The sequence below is a fragment of the Mus caroli genome, unplaced genomic scaffold, assembly GCF_978045245.1.
Source record: "Mus caroli unplaced genomic scaffold, Mus_caroli_1 scaffold_12, whole genome shotgun sequence".
Taxonomy (NCBI): domain Eukaryota; kingdom Metazoa; phylum Chordata; class Mammalia; order Rodentia; family Muridae; genus Mus; species Mus caroli.
Window position 1 is genome coordinate 58,943,958 of NW_028227267.1, and position 18,731 is coordinate 58,962,688.

Here is an 18,731-nt window from a genome sequence, read left to right on the forward strand (position 1 = left end):
TGTTCCTCAGTAGCTATCCACCCGATTTTTTTTTTTTTTTTTTGAAACTCAGTCTCTCATTGGCCTATAGCTTACCAAGTGGGCTAGGCCAGCTAGGCCAGGTGCTCCAGGGATTCACCGTTCTCTGCCTCTCCTGCAGTAGGTGACAAGTATGCCTGCCATACTTGATGTTTTAAAGCATGGACTCTAATAAAGATTAACTGCAGCTCTTTGTGCTTGCAAGGCAGCTGTCTTACCAGCAAGCCACCCCCAGCTCCAAGCCATATGTCTGAAAGATACCATCCATGCCAGATTTTGTTATCTTTACACTACAAGGTCTTTATACTTCTTCCGATGGCAAAGTTTTCTTTAATCCTTTTCCTAAAGAAAAAACGAAACTTAGGGAGATTTAAAAAATGACCATTTTTTTAAATGTAGGCTTAAGGATATTGATCTATATGCTCTATACCCCTGGGTAACACACATGCAGGACATCTCACTGGGCTAGCAGGGGTTTCCCTCTCAGATTCATATTTAATAAGTGAGGACAGCACAGATTTAATGTATGTGAGTACACTGTTGCTGTCTTCAGACACACCAGAAGAAGGCATCTCATCCCATTACAGATGGGTGTGAGTCACCATGTGGTTGCTGGGAATTGACCTCAGGACCTCTAGAAGAAAAGTCAGTGCTCTTAACCACTGAGCCATCTCTCCAGCCCCCAGAAACTTTCCATGGAGAGTATCTTTATGATTACGCTTATGTTCTTTTACCTCAACTTGTGGTTTCTAACCTCCTCATACCCAGTGGTAAAGGTTTTGATTGGATATTGCCAATCAAAGAGCAAACCTATTTCTTAACATTAAGATTATGATATAGGCTCAAGCTCATACCAGCCATGCAGTGGTGTGCCAGAGAGATGACCCCACCCCTTGCCTGGCCAGTTTGTGAGGATTAGACAGACCTGAGGGCTTGAGAGATTGAGATCTGCCCCCACCCCCACCCCAACGGCAGCAGGACTAGGGAGAAAGGGTCCTATAACTCACATAGGCAGCACAGTGGAGCTGGCCCTAGTGGAGAGGGGTAAGTGAGCTGGCCAAGGGCGGAAGAGCAGGAGAGCAGGAGAGTTGGCCCCACCCCTCACCAGGGAAGTTTAGGAGAGCTAGCTCTGGTGGAGTGCGTGCAGGAGAGTGGACAGGAGACCTGGCAGGCAGACCAACTCAGCTACCACCCAGGCCCAGATCCAGGACTCTGAGTTATCCCACTCCATCATGAAGAACTAAAGCTGCAGGATCTTCGTGACACAGGGCAGCAACAGGATATGGAGAGGAGCCCTGGTGAGGATTGAAAGTGTGGCAGAAGCCAAAGGCCTTGAACCAGACCAATGACTCATTGCAATGAACATTTGCAAGTGAAGCTATTTAGACAAAAGACTATACTGTGTGTGACATACTGCAGCTTAAACAGCAAGAACTTTTTTGTTTGTTTGTTTTCTTTAGAGGAGGTGATGAATCAATTAAAAAAAGTTTTAAGAAAGATTATGATATAGGGAATGGAGAGATGTTAAGAGCACTTACTGCTCTTCCAGAGGACCCAGGTTCATTCCCAGCAGCCATGATGATTCCCAACTGCTTCTAACTCTACCTACTCCTTCTGTGTGTGTGTGCGCTCGCGCGCGCGTGCGTACAAACACAATTAAAAATAATAAAAAAATCTTTTTAAAAAGAGTATGATGTATTTAACCTTACAAATAATATTTCTAATTTCGAGTTATTGCTTAGGTCAAGTCATACAGGTTCTTCTTTTTAACTGTTTTTGTTTGTTTGTTTGTTTGTTTTAGTTTCATGAGCATGCAAGTTGTGCCTGTATGTATCACTGTGCATCATGTAAACCTCTGGTGCCTACAGAGGACACAGAGGGCATCAGATCCCTTGGACCTGGACATACATATGGTTGTGAGCTGCCATGTGGATTCTGGGACTCAAACCCAGGTCCTCTGGAAGAGCAGCCAATGCATTTAACTGCCAAGCCATTTCTCCAGTCCCACCGTTACTCTTTTAAATAATAATTTTATTAATATTAATTTACTATCACCATTAATATCCATAAATATTCTATATCTCCTGATAAAGTCTTGGTATTTACTACGTTGTATGCATTAGTGAGGGCCGTGCTAAAGATCAAACCCAGGGCCTCATTTATGCTTGGAAAATACTGTATTACTGAGTTATATGGTTATCCCTATACTTCTTTTGAGCTGCCATACAACTGGGTATCTGCCACCAGGGTCACACTAACTAGTAGGAGAATGCAAGTGTACATGTATGAAAACATTATTGCCAAACCATGTTGAGAAGTGGATTGGAGGCTGTGGAGTGAAGATCTTCAGGACTGACACTCACCTCTCCAGCTGCTGGGAGTGGTAGCCTTCATAATGTTTAGCTAAATTCGAGCAGACTTCTCACCCAATGTCTGCCTTCCTTAAGGCATTGCTTCCTCCCTGAAAGCAGGCTAACTGCAATGACTGGTTGAAGGCCGCAGGGTAAAAGTTCCTGACGTGAAGCAAGCTAACTCAGAGGAACATCCCATCTCTGGAATGGCCTGTGGGGCCACTTGACCTTTATTACAGCTATCACAGTTTCATTTCCTGATCTCCTCAGCCCACAAGCCTCACACTCCTGCAGAGACTGACCACAGAACCTTCAGAATATATTCCCTGCACACGGACATCTGTCTCAGTGTCTGATTTTAGTGGGAATCCAGGCGGGACAGCACCAAATTCTTACATAGAAAAGTGTGCTGGGTGGGATGGAGACTGGAGGAAGAAGATCAGCATGAGTTTGAGGCCTGCCTGAACAACATGGAAGATCCCTTCTCAGTAATCATAGCAGTAAATACAAGAGACCCAGGGCCTGTTCTTAAATGTCGTTACTACATGGTATCACATTTCCCAACTGCCTTTAGTAGGGTTGGACAAGCCCTCCAGTGCAACCCATGTCCCACTCAATCATTGCTCCTCTGAATATTAGTCCTATCATCCGGAGGGTGGGGTGGACTGTCAAAACCTAATGAATTGGGCCAGGTGATGTTAGCACATGCATTTAATCCCAGCGCTCAGGAGGCAGAGGGAGGCTCTGAGTTTGATGTCATCCTGATCTACAGAGTGAATTCTAGGACAACCACAGCTACACAGAGAAACCAAAACAAAACCAAACAACCAAACAAAAAACCTTGTGGATCCCCCACCCTCAGTTGTCACACTTTTGGGGAGCAGGGTCTTGGGCAGCAGTGAGTATGGACAACCTGGGTGACTGTGTCAGAGGACAGCTTGTTTATTGAAATAGAGGGGCTTGCTTATATAGCTCAAATTCAGGGGAGAAAAAAACACAATGAAGGAGGTGCTGCAATGAAGGAATAGAAGGAGGAACAGGGGCCTTACAGGCATCTCTGCTAGATTAGCAGACTGCCTGTGACATGATTTCTGACAACTAGACAACAAATAAGCCTAGCCAGCTTTATTATTGTGTGGCCTTCGTCTCTGTGGAGTTGAGTAGGCCCAAGCCTGATTTGGGTAGGGAGTAACCCTACTTCTTCCAGTGCTAAGATCTGTCTGGGATATGGGCAACCCTCCACCATCCCTCATCTGGCTTAGGAACCCACAAAAACTCAATGAATTAGATTATTTCCTAAAACGATTACTAGCTTGCTTTGTAGTAAGAAGTAGACTTCTCCAGGTATCTACTTTTAAAAAGTAGAAACTCTTCTGAGTTGTCTGTGTGCTGGGTTTACTCCCATCTTTCAGCTCCCTTCTCTGTGCTTATAGATAGAAGTCAGGAAAACCTACTCAGTAGTCTTATTCCTGGGCTCGGTGACTAAGAGCACTCACTGCCTGCTAACAGGTGAGCTTGGTTGTCAACTTGACTGCATCAGTAAGCAACTAAAACCCAAGCTGGGCATTGCTGTGAGGGATTTTCTTAATCAGATTATGTGAAGCAGGAAGACCCACTCTAAAATAAGGTGGCACTTTCTGGTGGCATCCCAGATAAAAGGACATGGGGAAAATTACTTTTTGCTTGCTTGCCCTCACTCTCACTGGACATTCATCTATCCCCTTGCTGGGCATGCCTTCCCTGGCATTGAATCCAGTTTCTTCAGGATTCCAACATGGGCTGAAGACCAGCTGCCCTCCAGGAGTCCTCCAGGCCTTGAGCAGAAGATTGGGACTGCTGAGATACTGGAACAGCCTCATGGACTGAAGACATATCAGATATGGCAGAATCGGACAATACTTCATCAATAGTCCTCAACTGTGAATTTGAAAAGGATGACAGGGATTCCTTTAAAGTAATTTAATAAAGATCATATAGAAATCATAACCAACTTACTAAACAAAGTATATCTAAATAAGTACGATATGTGACTCCCTGCTGAGGATCTCAAGTCCCTGGCATTGTGATTAGGTAATAGTCATTGCTAAAGTCACAGAAACACTTGTATTAATCTTCTTTTTTTAAAGACTATTTATTATAAATATATATGAATACACTGTAGCTGTCTTCAGACACACTAGAAGAGGGCATCAGATCCCATTACAGACAGTTGTGAGCCACCATGCGGTTGTTGGGAATTGAACTCAGGACCTGTGGAAGAGAAGTCAATGCTCTTTACTGCTGAGCCATCTCTCCAGCCCTGTATTATTCTTCTTAATTAATCCTATAAGAGAAATTAAATTCTTTGAAAGAAGTATATTGCTAACTATTGTTACTGACACCAGGGCATACTTGATGACAAAGAAGGTGATGATGGTGGTGGTGGTGGTGGTGATGATGGTGGTGGTGATGATGATGGTGGTTGTGGTGATGATGATGGTGGTGTCTTCTTTGCCCATTTGCAAATTTTGTGTTGAGAGTCTATCTCTGGTAGCTTAGGGTAGCCCTGACCTTGGGATCTTCCTGCCTTTCTCCTAAGATTGTGCCACCACACCCAGGTTGTTTTTGTTTTATAGTAATAAATAAGAATTGGGCCCTGTCCTAGAGTGGCAAAGACTGTGGGAAAATGTGGTCTTTGTTTCTTCGCATATGCTGTTCCATCTGCGTTGAGCACTGCCCACCACTTCATCTGATTAATTCCTAACACTGTTCACACCCTCAGAAATCTCAGCTAAGGTACAGTGGGGACCTTCCACAGACCTCCACAAAGGCCATAGTCATTAGGGTAAAAGCAGCTAAGAAGTTTAACCAGAGACCCCAAATGGGACCAGGATTATTTTAATAGGTGATGTTTACACTATTTAATTTGATCACTTTTATTTATTTGTGTAAGGGGGCCGGCATGGGTGTGCAGGTGCCCATGGAGCCGATGGATAGGTGGCTGCGAGTCAAAGATGTGGGTGATGGGAATCAGACCTCATTCCTTTGCCAAAGCAGTGTGCTGGTTAGTTGTCAACTTGATGTTAGGGTCATCTGGGAATATTAGTTGAGAAGATTAGTTGAGGTGGAATATTAGTTGAGAAGATGTTCTATTAGATTGAGCTGAAAGCAAGCCTGTCAGGGAATTTCTTAATTAGTGATGGATGTGGGAGGGTCCAGCCCAAGATGCTCGATGCCACTTCAGGCAGATAGTCCTGGGTGGTATCAGGAAGCAGACGGAGCAAGCCAAGAAGGAGCATCACTCCATGGACTCTGCATCAGTTCCAGTCTGAGCTCTTGCCTTGGCTTCTCTCAGTGATGGAGTATGACCTAGAAGTTGTGGCTAACATAAAACCTTTCTCCCCAAGTTTGCTTTTGGTCACTGTGTTTATTGCAGTACTAGGAACCAAGCTAGGGCAAACAGTGAGCTTTTAACGGCTATAGGGGTTTTTCCAAACTGAAGAGATGGATTTCCTTTTCAGCTCTAGGGATTGCAACCCAGGACTTGTAGGTCTTAGTAAACTTACCACTCGACCCCTGAGCTACACTCCCAGTCCCACAAGTGAAGTCTTCAAACAAACAAAGGCATCCCCACTTTTCATGCATGGTTTTAGGCATCAAAAGGCTACTTTGGGAGGTGGGGATGCTTTGGGGTCTTGCCCGTGGCGTCTGCCCCTTGTACTGACGTAGGGAACTATTTAAAAAAGCAAAACAAACCCCGAAATGCTTCTTTCATAAAAATCTGAATAAAGCTGTGACACCCCACCCCATAAAATTAGAATCACATGTTTTGAGGAAAAAAAATTTATTCTTTAGGGTAATCTTTCTTCCAAATATATATTACCTGACTAGTATGGTTACAACTTCCACTATGTCAGAGTAAGGGAAATAATGACGAACCCAGTAGACGGCTCAGCTAATGAACCCAGTAGACGGCTCAGCTAAAATCTTTCTGGAAAAATAAAATCAGCATTCAATCAAGTTTAGACAGGACACTTTTTTTTTTTTTTTTGGTAGGTTGCGATTGCTGCAAGGCTTTTTTTTTTTTTTTTTTTTTTGCCAGGCTTTCCTGTATGACTCGGAACTGTTTGCAATCACCTCCTCCCTTTCCAGGAGATATGGAGTGAGTCATCACCTTTTCTTCAAGAACACCATTAACTGATGCTGTGGCCGGCGAGTCATCTGCTGTGGGAAGCAGAGACACAGTGGGCGGGCCTTATTTCCATCCAGGCAAAGGCAGGAAGCAGAGCCATACCACTGGGACAAAAGGTAAAATGAGTTTTGTGCGCTGAAGAAGTCCTGCTGAAATACAAAAGGTCAATTTGAACTGAGGTGAAAATTCATCATTAATTTTTAACCCAGAAGCAATAAATGTCACCTGTGCTGAGAAAAAGACTACAAACTTCTTCCTGTAATCGTTGTCTCTTTCAGATGTCTGTGAAGAATATCCCTGTGTGAAACAGTGTTGTCAAATTCCAGCTTGAAGAAGTAAAGGGTGTTTTTGGTTTAGTTTTAATTCCAGGGAACATCAACATCGAATATAAAAACATCACTTATAATAATGCCCAACACTGGTAATGTACTATGAGGAAAGTCAAACCTTTGTCAAAAGACACACATGAGATGGTTGAGATCAAGAAGAACCTAGCACTTCCTTGAATTCCCTCTACAGTGCTGTCACTCTGTCCCTTGGCTGGGGCCAGGGATGCAGCAGCGACCAAACAACGTTCAACACTATCCTATGGAATGGCAGAACAAGCATGCATACACACACACACACACACACACACACACACACACACACCAGCAATAACAACAATAATAATGAAAACAAAATGAAAAAAGAAACACAATAAAAATAAACTTAAATTGAAAAAAAAAAGAAAAAGAAAAAGAAAGCTGGTACTCAGGTGAGGCCAGGATGCTCTGACTGGGCAGGGGAAGAGAACTCTAAACACGGGACAAGTGCAACTTGTCCCCTTGGTTCAACGTCAGCTAGGAACCTGACTTGTTCTGAATCCGCTCACATAAAGCACACTGATGGATGACAGAGTTAAGAATGCAGTGACAGCCTTGGCTTTTACTTCTTATGAGGTATGTGGGCTAAATTTATGTCCACTTGATGCATGCTAGAGTTATCTGAGAAATGCTTCAACTGAAGAAGTACCTCCATCAGACTGGCATGTCTGTGGGCATGTCTGTGGGCAGTTTGTTGATGAATGACTGGTGTCTAGCCCACTGTGGGCAATGCCTGTGCCGTAAATAAATAGGCTGGAGAAAGGAAAGGATAGAATCAGACAGACACTAGGCAACCCAGAGACACTCACATGTTAGAGATTGAATTTTAACATTAAGCACCCCCTCTTAGCCCCCGACCCTCAGTTTTTCTACCTTCTAGAAACTTTACATAATTTTCTTATTCTCCCTTTACATGAAGTTGTATTATATTTACATTTGAAAACAATTCAACTGCATCTTTTAAAATGTTGGGGGGTGGGAGCTGGATCAGCAGTAAGAACATTTGCTGTGCAAACATGAGGACCTGGGTTCCAGTTCCCAGCACTTTGTAGAAAGTCAGCTGAGCTATGTGTGTCTGTAACACCAGAGCTTGATGTGGAGAGCAAGGGGGACCATAGGGGACAGGAATGGAGGGGGGTGACCAGGGCCGGAAGCTCTGGGGACAGACACAGGAGGATAGTTTCTTCAACACTGCCCAGACACCGAGAGCAGCGTCTGTTGTTGCCATCCCTAGCACTGTCACAGGGACGTGACCTGTCAAGGGATGAAAACACCCCCAATCCAATGAAGCAATGGTATGTCTAATGTGCTCATCGGCTCTTTGTGAGTTTGATTTTCTTAAACAAGCATCCCTCCCTCCCCTCTGTGGCTCCCAGATTGCTCCATCTGCTTCCACTGCCCGAAGCTTTAGCCATGTGACTCATCCCTGCCCCTTTCACATTGGCTCTGGGCACAGTCCAGGCCCAGGCGCCTGCATTGCTCACTGAAGCTCAGGTGACTGCTCCAAGTTGTTTACAGCGTGGGACACCTATACTTAGGGAAAGGTTTTTAAGCTATTTTCATGCCAGGACTTTGATTTCATTAGTCTTTCATCTAACTGAAGAAGCTAAACCTTTAGGTACAAAGATCTGATTTGTCATTACACTCCTGGTCTGCTGCTGTCTTGGGAACAGGAAGGGCCAATCTCATTTGCCATCTCCAGCAGGGGACTATGAGGTAGAGGGCATTCACACTTTATGCAGTTACATGGTGTGGATTTTAGGTGGATCTCTTGCTATGACTTGGTAAGTTGGAGCTCAGATTAGTAACTGGCTCTCCCTGAAAGGTAGAAAGAAGTTAAAGTTTGCTTAACCGCGTGTCTCAGGTTCCTCCCTTCTAACTTCTGGGGCCTCAGCTCGCCACTGGGCCACTTCACATCACCACATCATGTAAACGTTGGGAATTCTACATGATACATAGATTCATTCTTGTATAAATATTTATTTTTAAATGGTCTTTTTAAAAATAATTTTAAATTGTGTGGATGTGTGTGCGTGTGCATAATAAGCAAAAGAGGTGGGAGCCCCTGGAGCTGAAGTTCCAGGAGGTTGTCTGCCAGCGTGCATGGGAGCTCGGCACCAAATGCTGGCCCTTCTCAAGAGCAGTGTGCACTCTCACCCACTGAGCCACCTCTCCAGATCACCCACGGAGCCATCTCTTCAGACACCCCCCACCTTTAATTATTATTCTCTAATAAAATATAGATGTTCTAGGGGAAAGAACCTAGTGGCTAGGTGCCTCGAGGAAGAAAGTTTATCCCTCTGTGTACCACTCTCTACCTTTGGAAACTGACACAGTTTTTATGAACTACCTTAATTTATATGCTTTTAAAAACAAACAATTGTAGACCCATAGGAGGAACAACAATATGAACCAACCAGTAACCCAGAGCTCCCTGGGACTAAACCACCAATCAAAGAAAACACATGGTGGGACTCATGGTTCTAACTGCATATGTAGCAGAGGATGGCCTTATTGGGCATCAATGGGAGGAGAGGCCCTCGGTCCTGTGACGGTTATATACCCCAGTGTAGGGGAATGCCAGGGCCAGGAAGCAAGAGTGGGTGGGTTGGTGAGCAGGGGGAGGTGGGAGGGGATAGGGGGTTTTCGGAGGGGAAACTAGGAAAGGGGAGAACATTTGAAATGTAAATAAATAAAATATCTAATAATAAAAAAGGAAATGATTTCAAACAGCAAGAAATTAGCTCCTCACTTATATAGGATCAACTGTCAACCGTACCATATCATTTATGAAGACTTTATTTATTTATTTATTTATTTATTTATTTATTTATTTATTTGGTTTTTTTGAGACAGGGTTTCTCTGTGCAGTCCTGGCTGTCCTGAAACTCACTCTGTAGACCAAGTTGGCCTCAAACTCAGAAATCTGCCTGCCTCTGCCTCCCAAGTGCTAGGATTAAAGGTGTGTGCCACCACTGCCTGGCATGAAGATGTATTTTTAATAGAATTAAAAGCCATAAAGAAGAATGTGATTTGTTGGAAAATGAGGGTAACTGAAGATCATGGAAAGTGAAATAGACCAGATTCAGAAAGACTAACGTCCTATTTTCTCTCATGCAGACCCTCTCCATACTGGTTCCCTCTTTCTACCACATGCATTCCAGGAATCAAACTCAGATTGTCAGGTTTGATGGCAAGTGCTTTTACCAAATACGCCCTGCTTTGTGTGGGCTTGTGTTTTGTTTTTTTGTCTTTTTTTTTTTTTTTTTTGATGGAGTCTTGCTACATAGTCTGGATGTCATGGAATGATTGATTACATGGTTCATGTGAGCCTCAAATTTGAAGCAATCCTCCTGCCTCCTACCAAGTGCTAAGAGTACAGGTGTGAACCATCTCCTCAGCTATGTGAATATATTTATAAAATACGTCATTAAAGGGGTTTACAATAATGCCACTTTTTAAAAATAATATACCAGCTTGCAGTAAATAAAAAAATAAAGTAATAAATACTGACAGGCCTTTATTACTAAATAGTAACAAAGGATTCTGCCAAAGGGTGACCAAGCTCTGCAAACATTCTCAAGCAGTGAAAATATGAGAATGCTGTGATGGACACAATTTCTTGCAATATCTCAGGAACCAGCACAACTGACACAAGGAGAAGCCGCAAGCTTCTGCCTCTGATCCTTCCCCACAGAAACGGGTTGTATGTGCTAAATTCATGAGCCAAAATTACCCTCTTCTGCTTCTGTCTGGTATTTTGTGCCAGTTCCCAGAAAAATAACGAATACAAGAATACAGATAGACGTCCTCATTTATGGAACCAAGCACCAAATGTGTTAATATTTTGATATGGACTTCTCAGATTGTAAATTTGGTTTTATAGTTTATAAACTACCCAGTCTCTGGTACTTTGGTATAGTAGTCAAAGAATAAAACAAAAACAAAACAAACAAACAAAGAAAATGACAGTGCTTCAAATAATATAAAATATCTTGGGGTAACTCTAACCAAGCAAATGAAAGAATTGTAAGGTAAAAAATTTTAAAACAATGAAAAAGAAATTGAAGATATCAGACAATGGAAAGATCTCCCAGGCTCATGAATCAGGATTGATAGCAATAGTAAAAATGGTCATCCTACCAAAAGCAATCTATAGTTTCAATGCAATTTCAAAACTCCACCAAAACTCCAACACAATTTTTCACAGAAATTGAAAGGAAAATTTTCAGCTGCACATGAAAACATAAGACGCCCAGGATAGTTAAAACACTCCAGAATGATTAAAGAACTGATGGAAGTATCACTATCCCGGGTCTCAAACTGTACTGCAAAACAGTAGTAATAAAACAAGCTTGACATCAGCACAAACATAGACATATTGAACAGTAGGAGGGAATTGAAAACCCAGAAATAAGTTCACACACCTATGGACACCTGATTTTTAATAAAGAAGCCAGAAGAAATACACCATGGGAGGAAAAAAAAGAATCTTCAACAAATGGTGCTAGCCAAACTGGATGGGTTAATGTAGAAGAATAAAAAAAAAAATCCATACTTAACATCCTGCAGAAAACTCAACTTCAGATGGATCAACAACTTCACCATAAGGCCTAAATGCACTGAGTCTGAAAGAAGAGGAAACAGGGACTCATTGGCACAGGAAAAAACTTCCTGAACAGGACACCGATAGCTCAGAATCCAACAATTGTTGGTCACTAAGACTAACAATAAATGGGATCTCAGGAAGTGATGGGCTACAGAGTGAGAAAAGATCTTTACCAATTACACATTTACTAGAGTTAATATCTAAAATACATAAAGAACTAAAAATTCTGGACATCAAGAAAACAAGTTACCCAAACATAGGATTCTCCAAAGATGTTTGTGAAACACTTTAAACATGTTCAACATCTTTTTAATTTAATTTTGTCTTATTAGCTTTTCAAGACAGGGCTTCTTTGTGTAACATCTAGCTGTTCTGAAACTCACTTTGTAGAGATCAGGAGGGCATAGAACTCAATAATCTACCTGCATCTGCCTCATAAGTGCCAGGGTTAAAGGCATGCACCACCACCACCACCTGGCAAAATGCTCAAAGTCTTTAATCATCAGGGAAATGCAAATCAGAACTACTTTTCATATTACACCTGTCAGAATGGCTAAGATCAATGAAACAAATGATGGCTCACGCAGATGAGGATCTGGGGTAAGGGAAACACTCTTCCATTGCTGGTGGGATTGCAAACTTGTACAGCCACTGTGGAAATCAGAGTGGTTCTTCAAAAAGCTGTGGAAATCAGAGTGGTTCTTCAAAAAGCTGGGAATTGATACCACTCTTGGGCATATACCCAAAAGATACTCCATCCTACACACAGATGCTTTTCAACTATGTCCACTGCTGCTCTCTCTAGTCATAATAGCCAGAGATTGAAAACCTAGTGTCCTAGATGCCCATCAACAGATGAATGGATAGTGAAAATGTAGCACATTTACACAAAGTAATATTATGTACCCGTTTTAAAAATTATCAAACTTGCTCTCTCCACCAGCCGAGCAAGATGCCCAAAGGAAAGAAGACCAAGGGAAAGAAGGTGGCCCTGTCCTGCCGCCGTCAAGAAACAGGAGGTCAAAAAAGTGGTCAATCCTTTGTTTGAGAAAAGGCCCAAGAACTTCAGCATTGGGCAGGACATCCAGCCCAAAAGAGAGCTAACATGCTTCATCAAATGGCCCGGCTATATCAGGCTACAGTGGCAAAAAGCCATCCTCTATAAGCAGCTCAAAGTACCTCCTGCCTTTAACCAGTTCACCCAGGCCCTGGACAGACAAACAGCTACACAGCTGCTTAAGCCTGCCCACAAGGACAGGCCAGAGACAAAGCAAGAGAAGAAGCAAAGGCTACTGGCCCATGCTGAGAAGAAAGCTGCTGGCAAAGGAGACATCCCAACTAAGAGACCACCTGTCCTCTGAGCAGGAGTCAATACAGTCACCACCTTGGTGGAGAGCAAGTCGGCCCACCTAGTGGTGATTGCCCATGACGTAGACCCCATTGAATTGGTGGTTTTCCTGCCTGCCTTTTGTCAAAAGATGGGGGAGCCCTACTACATCATCAAGGGAAAAGGCCAGGCTGGGGCGCCCCTTCTACAGGAAGACATGCACCACTGTTGCCTTCACACAGGTAAAATGACAGATATGATGAGATCCGTCGCCACTATGGAGGCAACGTCCTAGTTCCTAAGTCTGTGGCTCGAACTGCCAAGCTGGAAAAGGCAAAGGCTAAAGAACTCGCCACTAAATTGGGTCAAATGTACACTATGTTTTCTGTACATAAATATAATTACAAAATTTTAAAAATATATCAAATTTGCAGGCAAATGGATGGAGCTAGAAAATACGTCATCTTGAGCAAGGTAACCCAGACCAAAAGACAAGTATGGTATGAATGCTTATATGTAGATATTTGCTGTTAAACCTTCCACTGGCATACTACAATGTATAACTACTGAGGTTAAGTACAGAGTAAGGGGCTAGGGACAAGAAAGGATCTCCCAAGGAAGGGGAACTAGAAAGTCATAATTATAGAGAAATCGGGGCCAGACTTGAATGAGATGACTAAATGAAAAAGGGTAGGGAAGAGGTGGGTGACGGAGGAAATAAAGGGAGGGGACAGCTAACACTGAGGGACACTTGAGGGATCTATGGAAAACTACAATAGAAGCTTCTTAAAATATATACAATGGAAGATATCTAAATAGAATCATAAAATAACAGGGTAGACAGAGCCCCAACTGTATATCTCTTTCCAACAAGTGAAACCTTCATTGGGAAGAATGGGTATTGTATATCTAATTGAATTGTTGGCCAAAGAGGCCCTACGGAAACACCCAAACACCTGGGGCTACTGCCAAGCTTATTGGTTGGTCCCTACTGCTGAAGGCAACACATATTCCATTGAACATGGAGAAGATGACCTGGTGCCTTTCTAGAGCCTTCAACCCTACTGATAGAATGTATGGTACTGGAAGGTGCTCTGTACACTACTAGAGGAAAAAGTTAAACACCAACCCAGCTACAAACCTTTCAATCTACAATGGTGACTTCCTGTAAGGCATGCTGGTACAATTGTGGCACCAATGTTGTGGGAGTGACTAACCACTATCTTAGTGGGTTTAAGGTCCATTCCATGAGATGGGATCCATGCCCAACACTGCCCAGGTGGCTGAGAATGTGGGACTAGATAGGCAATGGTCCTAGGGAAACATCAAATACACCGTTAAAAGAGTGTAATAATCAAATGATTCATTACGACATTCTGCTATACTCATTGATCAGTGTCTTGCTAAGTACGAAGACCCATAACTGCACAATATAAAGAAAATGAGAGACTCTGGGACACTCAGTTTTAAATGGGATCTCTTCACAGAAGTCCTCTCCTTGGGACTCAGGGAATGATGTGGAAGAATGTGGAAAGATTGTGTGAGATGGAGGGACAGATGGTACCAAGGAATCTGTCCTTCAGACACAACAGGACTGATGTACCCATGGACTCACAGAGACTGTGGCATCACACAGATGGCCTGTATAGGTCCAAGCCAGATGGGCTTGAGAGGGAGAAACGGGCATGAGCTCCCATCCCTAACTAAGAAGCTATCTCCAATTCACAACTGCTCACAAAGGAATAATTGGGCTTCTTCTGTGGAAGAAGGTTTCACTGGGTATACAAATCACACATAAGGGCAGACCCCATGCCCAGCAGTAGATGACTAACACAAAACTAGTTCAGTGGTATATTTTTGGAGATTTTTTTTGTCCCATATTACTTTGAGCCTTAAAAAAAAACAAATACTATCTTACTGATCTGAATTCTTTGTCACTCTCCTGACATTTTTCAGGTTTTTACATTCTTTCCACTCCTTCATCTGTGAAGTTCTGTTTCTAGGGTTTGTTTGGGTTTTTTTGTTTGTTTTGTTTTTTGTTTTTGTTTTGTTTTTTGGAGACAGGGTTTCTCTTTGTAGCCCTGGCTTTCCTGGAACTCACTCTGTAGACCAGGCTGGCCTCAAACTCAGAAATCCGCCTGCCTCTGCCTCCCAAGTGCTAGGATTAAAGGCGTGTGCCATTACTGCCCGGCTGGGTTTGTTTGTTTTAAAAACTAAGTCTAATTGTGTGTGTGTGTGTGTGTGTGTGTGTGTGTAGTGCATATGGGATTCAGAAGAGAGCATCAGATCTCCTGGAGCCGGAGTTGCAGGCAGTTGTGAGCTAGCCAGTATGGGTTATGGGAACTGAATTCAGGTCCTCCAAATGAGTACTGTGAGCTCTTACCCACTGAGCCATCTCTCTAACCACTGCTTCTAGGGTTTTGAAGGCAAATATGTATATATATATATATATATATATATATATATATATATATATATATATACTATATATTTTCTTTTCACTTTATAACATAGAAAGTACTCTACTAGATATATTGTTCTTTATTTTTTCCTAATCATTGGTATAGTATAAGATCTCCCCACATATTATCATTTCTTGGACCAGACCCCTTACACTGAATATCACAATTGAGTCCATATTTAGCTCTTAAAAATATAGCAACACTTTTAAAGATTTATTTATTACATTTATATAAGTACACTGTAGCTATTTTCAGAAGAGGGCATCAGATTCTACTACAGATGGTTGTGAGCCACCATGTGGTTGCTGGGAATTAAACTCATGATCTCTGGAAAAGCAGTCAGTGCTCTTAACCGCTGAGCCATCTCTCCAGCCCCCAGCAACATTTTTAAAAAGATAATTTTGGAGAGTGCTGGGTAGATGGCTCAGTGGGTAGGAGCACTTGTAAAAGCAAAAGGGCTGAGTTCAAATCCTCAGCACACATGTAGAAGCTAGGCATGGCTTCACTTGCCTACAGCCCCAGCACTGGGAGACAAAGGCAGATGGGTCTTGGGAGCTTGAGCCTCAGATGCAGTGAGAGAACTCTATTGAAGAAACATGAAGAGAGTGATAGAGGAAGACACTGAATACCCTCTTCTGTCTTCTACATGAGAGCATATACTGGTCCACATGTGTGCATATACCACGCATACACAAAAGCCAACTTTTGGAACTGCTTGATTTAAGCTATTAGTAAGTTGACTGGCACTATGATATTTTACCCAAGGATGGGTATTGGCTAAGTTCCTCTGAGAGCAGCAGATTCTCTAATTCTTGTTCTCCTTATAGACTGTGCAAGGGTATCCTTTTAGGGTCAGATGCATTGGGAGGTCTCTCTTTTCGGCATTAGTGAAGCCAGTCCTTTCTCTGGGCTCTGAGGAAGCAGCAGTGAGCCTATCACAGGTCTCTTGCTTCCATGGACTAGAACTGCTCTACCATATCATAAAGCCGACAACTCATTTCTACTTCTGCAAATCCCTGTCATTACGGCACACATTTACATCTCTTTTTTTTATTAGATGTTTTCTTTATTTACATTGCAAATTTCATCCCCTTTCCTCATTTCCCCTCTGAAAGCCCCCCCTATCCCATTCTCCCTCCCCTTGCTCACTAACTCACCCACTCCCGCTTCCCTGTCCTGGCATTCCCCTACACTGGGGCATCAAGCCTTCACAAGACCAAGGGCCTTTCCTCTCACTGATATCCCACAAGGCCATCCTCTGCTACATATGTGGTTGGAGCCATGGGTCCCTTCATGTGTACCCTTTGGTTGGTGGTTTGGTCCCTGGGAGCTCTGGGTTACTGGTTGGTTCATATTGTTGCTCCTCCTATGGGGCTGCAAACCCCTTCAGCTCCTTGGGTCCTTTCTCTAGCTCCTCCATTGGGGACTCTGTGCTCAGTCCAATGGATGGCTGTGTGCATCCACTTCTGTATTTGTCAGTCACTGGCAGAGCCTCTCAGGAGAGAGCTATATCAGGCTTCTGTAAGTAAGCACTTGTTGGCATCAATAATAGTGTCTGGGTTTGGTGACTGTATATGGGATGGATCCCCAGGTGGGACAGTCATTGGATGGCCTTTCCTTCAGTTTTTGCCCCAAACTTTGTCTCTGTATTTTCCTCCAATGGTTATTTTGTCCCCTCTTCTAAGAAAGACTGAAGCATCCACACTGTGGTCTTCCTTCTTCTTGAGCTTCATGTGGTCTGTGAATTGTATCTTGGGTATTCGGGATATACTTACATCTCTTATGCTATTTATTCAACAAATATTAAGTAGATTCAATTATTAGACTGTGGTAAGTATAGGGCATCCTGATATTAATTAGCTCTGAATGTACTTACAAGAATGGTGGGAACATAGCCTCATATACAATTACATATACATTAAGCACATGAGATGCACAGATAATACATAGAAATGACTGACTGGCTCCTTCTAGGATGATGTCCTGGTTTGGATTTGAAATGTTAAAGGGTGCTTCACAGGCAAACCAAAGAGAGTATAAATGGCATTCTGAGAGGCATAGAGGCCAGACAGAGCCAGACACAGGCCAGGGACTATATGTTGTTTGGTGGTGAAGGAACACAATGTACCAGGTGCAGAGGAGGCAGGAAATTGCTAGAATTTCCAGCCAATGGCATCTGCTTTCTTTGTGAGATAAGACAGAGATTTTCAGAATGAAGGAGGTGCAGGCTAGGTAGGAAATTTGAGGCTTAGATGAGCTGCTGAGATGCTCATAAGATAAGGCAGGACTAGGGAATATCTGAGAACGGTCCATTTACAGAGAATAGATTATAGCTCTCCTACATAAAAGACCAGAAGTTATGCAAAAATCTAAAGACAGAAATGGTTGCCAGGCATAGTGGCACATGCCTTTCTTTTGTGATTTATTTAGTTTTATTTTATGTACATTGGTGTTTTGCCTACATATGTGTGTGTGTGAGGGTGTTGGATCCCCTAGAACTGGACTTGCAGACAGTTGTGAGCTGCCATGTGGGTGCTGGGAATGAAAGCAGGATCCTCTGGCAGAGCAGTCAGTGCTCTAAATCACTGAGCCATCTCCCTGTGGCACACACTTTTAATCCCACCTCTAGGGACACAGAGGCAGGTAGATTTCTGTGGGTTTCAGGCCAGCCTGGACTACAAAGTGAGTTCCAGGACAGCTAAAGCTACATAGTGAGACCCTGTCTTGAAAAAACAAAGAAAGAGACATTGTTTAGTAGAAAAAAAAAAAAAAAAGAAGCAGGACTGTGTATGCCAAGCTACATTCTGTATAAAGACCATGAGAGAAAATTACTATTTCCTTAGATGCACAAGGCTACTCTGGCAAGGCGCATAGGAAAGTGACTGCTTGGTGCCCATGGTGAAGTTCTGGGGCTAAGGAAGAAGGAGGGGGTCGGAGACTATACTGTGGAGAGATCTGAATTAGCACAGAACCCTATCTATCACTATTCATTGCAAACGAAATCTCTTGATGTGCTGGGGATGGGGGGGTGGGTAGTATGTGGGCTGTGGTGAAGGGAGTGGAACTGGGGGAGGATCTGTGTGAGGGGCACTAGGAGAAGGAGGAGGGTGTTGGGATGTAAAGTGAATAAATAAATAAAATTTAAAAAGAGAGAAACCTAAGAACCTAAGGACGATGAATAGACAGACAGACAGACAGACACACGCACACAAACACACACACACACACACACAGACAACCAAGCCTGCTAGTTGGCCTGTGATAACAAGCCTCTAGTCACCCCCTCTTTCATAGTGGCCGCATTACTTTGGTTACAGAGAAGCACCATCTCGCAAAGAATTCTAATTACTTTATTGCATCTGTTGATGCACAACCTTTCAGTATAAGGTGAGTTAAAATCCTCCCCAAAGGACCTAAGAAACTCAAAC

General features: G+C 42.9%; 1 long non-coding RNA gene across 1 annotated transcript in view; it reads left to right on the plus strand.

Moving 5' to 3' along the window:
* Nucleotides 1–7,133, plus strand: part of LOC147001899 (uncharacterized) — a 52,831-nt gene extending 45,698 nt beyond the window's left edge. The window contains exon 3 of the long non-coding RNA XR_015044666.1: nt 6,451–7,133. This is a non-coding gene — a long non-coding RNA (uncharacterized LOC147001899). The remainder of the gene's footprint in view (nt 1–6,450) is intronic.
* Nucleotides 7,134–18,731: the final 11,598 nt, after the last annotated feature.